The 4482-nt window shown below is 26.9% G+C and overlaps 1 non-coding gene across 1 annotated transcript; it reads left to right on the forward strand.

Moving 5' to 3' along the window:
• The first annotated feature begins 718 nt into the window (after positions 1-718).
• On the forward strand, positions 719-837 carry LOC123304339. The gene has a single exon (XR_006536367.1). It is a non-coding gene; the product is annotated as a 5S ribosomal RNA (ribosomal RNA).
• Positions 838-4482: the final 3645 nt, after the last annotated feature.

Genomic DNA, 4482 nt, shown 5'->3' on the forward strand with positions numbered 1-4482 from the left:
GCTGCTTCCGCTTCATCTAATTCTTCAGCTAAATCAAAAGTATCCAAAAAAGAAAGTGGAGCAAAAGGTTCAGCAAAGAGTGCTAAAAGTAAACGGGCACCAAAAGAAAAGAAAGCCACAACTACATCATTGGCAGCCAAAAAGCCTAAAGCAAAAAAAGCGACTCCATCATCATCAACTGCTGCTAAAAAAGTTACTGCAAAATCATCAGCGGCATCAAAAAAAGCACCAGTTAAAGCAAAACCAGCAAAAAGTACAAAATCCGCTGCCAAAAGTAGCCCTGCTCGTAAACCGAAAGCACCAAAAGCTAAGAAAGCTTCTGTTGCCAAATCATCTCCTACAAAAATTAAAAAAGCAGCACCAAAAAAGAAATGATCTGTTACTTTAATAATATATTGAAATATTTCATTATTTTTGCTAAAAAATGAAAATAACATAGGCCTTAATACAGGCCACAAATTAATATTTGATAAGAGTAAATTATTTTTTGTATAAATATTTTATAAAATAATAGTTAAGAAACATTTGCCACAGTCAGTACCACGGATGGGTGGCCACTTGAGAATACTGTGTGCGGTTGCATTTTTATTTAAAATATATGGTATAATAAATAAGTATATATTTAAATTGATTACTTCATTGAAAATTTTAATAATATACTTTAATATTAATGATATTTATGAAAAATATATATTTGTAAAAATTTTCATTTATTACTGGCAACAGCCATACCACGTTGAAAACACCGGTTCTCGTCCGATCACCGAAGTTAAGCAACATTGGGCACAGTCAGTACTTGGATGGGTGACCGCTTGGGAACACTGTGTGCGGTTGCCTTTTTATATTAAAAATATAAATTATTTTTCTTCTTTTCTTTTTTTTTACACACCATATATAAATATATGTTATTTAGAAATGTAAACCTTTTATATTATTCGTCAACAAATAAATATTATTTTTTGTATAAAATTTTATTGCATTTATAACTCATATCATGGTTACTTTAAAGCGAGAAGTTTTTTTAATATTTCAAATGAATATAAAATAATATAAATTTTATGAAATTTATTTATTTTTAGAAATAGCAATCGCTTATAATTATAACAAAATTTTAATAATGTTTAATTTTATTTCAATAATTTATATATATATATATATATATATATTTTTTAATAAAAATAATATACTCTTATTTAATAATATATGTTGGTCCTATATATAGGACCGAAAATATTTCTTATTTGTTTTTTTTTTTTTTAAATTGTCATTTAAAACGCTTATGCACGTTCTCCACGAATACGTCTTGCCAATTGTATATCCTTAGGCATAATTGTAACACGCTTTGCATGAATTGCGCATAAATTGGTATCTTCAAATAAACCTACTAAATAGGCTTCACTAGCTTCTTGTAATGCCATAACAGCTGAACTTTGGAAACGTAAATCGGTTTTAAAATCTTGTGCAATTTCACGTACTAAACGTTGGAATGGTAATTTACGAATTAACAATTCAGTACTTTTTTGATAACGACGAATTTCTCGTAAAGCTACTGTACCAGGACGATATCTGTGTGGTTTTTTTACTCCACCAGTTGCTGGTGCACTTTTACGTGCAGCTTTCGTTGCTAATTGTTTTCTTGGTGCTTTACCACCAGTTGATTTACGTGCAGTTTGCTTGGTTCTAGCCATTTTCAAATAATAATGTTTTTACAAAAAAACACACAATTTTAAAAATTATATTCGACAATTTGATACTACAAAGTCAAATGTTTAAATGCGAAATAAATGTGTTGTATTTATATTTATATGAAATTTCAAAATTTTTGTTGTCATATCCTATTGGATAGCTATCAGAGTATGGACTAATCAAATTGTATAGGCGTGGCTTAAAAAATCTTTAATGCTTTATATAAAAAGGCACAATTGTACCGGCGCTCACATACATTACAATACTTGTGAGGTTAACACACGTGTTATCCGTTCGTTAAAATATTGTAAATAATTTTTTATTAAAATGACTGGCAGAGGAAAAGGTGGAAAGGGTCTTGGAAAAGGGGGTGCAAAACGTCATAGAAAAGTTTTGCGTGATAATATCCAAGGTATTACAAAACCTGCAATTCGTCGTTTAGCACGACGAGGTGGAGTAAAACGTATCTCTGGTTTAATTTATGAAGAAACACGTGGTGTACTTAAAGTATTCCTTGAAAATGTTATTCGGGATGCTGTTACATATACTGAACACGCAAAACGTAAAACAGTTACAGCTATGGATGTTGTATATGCATTAAAACGACAAGGTCGTACTTTGTATGGTTTTGGAGGTTAAGAAAATATAATAATTTACTTAAAATATTTAGTAAATTTATTAAAGAATATTTAATACATCCGATAAATTTAAACAGGCTTTCCTTTTTGGGAAGCCACTAATTTTATTTATATAAGAGTAAATAAATTTGTTAATAAATATAACATATTATATAATTTGTTTACAACAAATTATTTTGTTTATAACATACATTACCAAATATTTTTATTTATTTTTTTTTTTTTATTGTAATATATCTGCAATAATAAATTATAATTTGTATATTATCTATTTTATTTTACAATAACTTATTGAATTTTTGAAAAAATTTTATTATAAATTAATATACTATTATATTTTTTATATATACAAGTTAAGAGTAACAAGTATCGATAGGAGATTATCGAATTTATAACTAATAAAACATTTCGCCTTAATCAAAGAAAATAAAGATTTTGCTATACCATTTTTTATACTTTCAATAAATAATTTATTATTAAATTTTTATTATTTCATTTATTTTTTAAAATTATTAAAAATATTTTTCTAATAATTATAAGCGTACATAAACAAGTAGTAAATGTAAAATGAAAATAATAAAGGTAATGTAATGCATTTGCATTACACTGATTTACGATATATATTCCGCGATATCCTTTATTATATTTAAAATTAATAATATTGATATACTAATAATAGATATATTCAAGCTATTAATATATAAAATTTTATATTAAATATGATATTAATAATTGTTTATTTAATTTTTTTGTATATATAAAAATAATTTACTCTTATTTAAAAAATTTGATGGCTCTCTTAAAAAGAGAGCCGTTTTTATATGTTGATGTATTTTTATGTTATCAATTAAATAATATTTTCGATTTATTTATTTTGAACTTGTATATTTTGTAACAGCTTTAGTACCTTCACTAACAGCGTGCTTTGCCAATTCACCAGGTAATAATAATCGAACTGCGGTTTGAATTTCCCGACTTGTGATTGTTGAACGTTTATTATAATGTGCTAAACGTGATGCTTCAGCAGCAATACGTTCAAAAATATCATTAACAAAACTGTTCATGATACTCATAGCTTTACTAGAGATACCAGTATCAGGATGCACTTGTTTTAATACTTTGTAAATGTAAATTGCATATGATTCCTTGCGCTTCCTCTTCTTTTTCTTATCACTCTTTGATATATTTTTTTGAGCTTTGCCAGCTTTTTTTGCTGCTTTTCCACTTGTTTTTGGTGGCATTGTTACAAACAATTAATATACACAGATAGTTACAGAACACCAGTCAGTATATGTATGAGCGTGTCGTGTATACAACTAGCGTATTATATACGCGAAGATGGATATAACAATAAAAATGAATACTACTCTCTGATTGGCTAAAAATAATACTATAAGGTGATTGGTTTATTTTTAAAGTTTTATATTTTATAAATATTATAAATTAAAATACCCAAATAACATTTTAAACATTTATGTTACAATCCCCGTAACGTACACATCTGTGTGATTATATTTACAAAAAAAAATATTAATTAAATAAATTTATTCGCTATGTCTGGACGAGGTAAAGGTGGTAAAGTAAAGGGAAAGGCAAAGTCAAGATCAAGCCGAGCAGGATTACAATTTCCTGTTGGAAGAATTCACAGATTATTACGAAAAGGAAATTATGCTGAACGAGTAGGTGCTGGTGCCCCAGTATATTTGGCTGCTGTTATGGAATATTTGGCTGCAGAAGTTCTCGAGTTAGCTGGTAATGCTGCCCGTGATAACAAAAAAACACGTATCATTCCACGTCATTTACAATTGGCAATTCGTAATGATGAAGAATTAAATAAATTATTATCTGGTGTAACAATTGCTCAAGGTGGTGTATTACCAAACATTCAAGCAGTGTTATTACCAAAGAAAACTGAAAAGAAAGCATAAATTAAAAACATTGCATTAATTTTTATAATAATAATACATCGATCATAGGCCTTTTAATAAAAGGCCACAAATTTATTTAAAATAAGAGTAAAAATTATTTTTATAAATAATATATTATAATATTTTTTTAAAGAATCAATTTAAATAATTATAAATTAATGATTCTTTTTTTTTTTTTCTTTTTTTATATGTTATTATGGAAATAATTCATCATATTATGATGACATTTA

The sequence above is a fragment of the Chrysoperla carnea genome (assembly GCF_905475395.1).
Source record: "Chrysoperla carnea chromosome X unlocalized genomic scaffold, inChrCarn1.1 SUPER_X_unloc_41, whole genome shotgun sequence".
NCBI lineage: Eukaryota > Metazoa > Arthropoda > Insecta > Neuroptera > Chrysopidae > Chrysoperla > Chrysoperla carnea.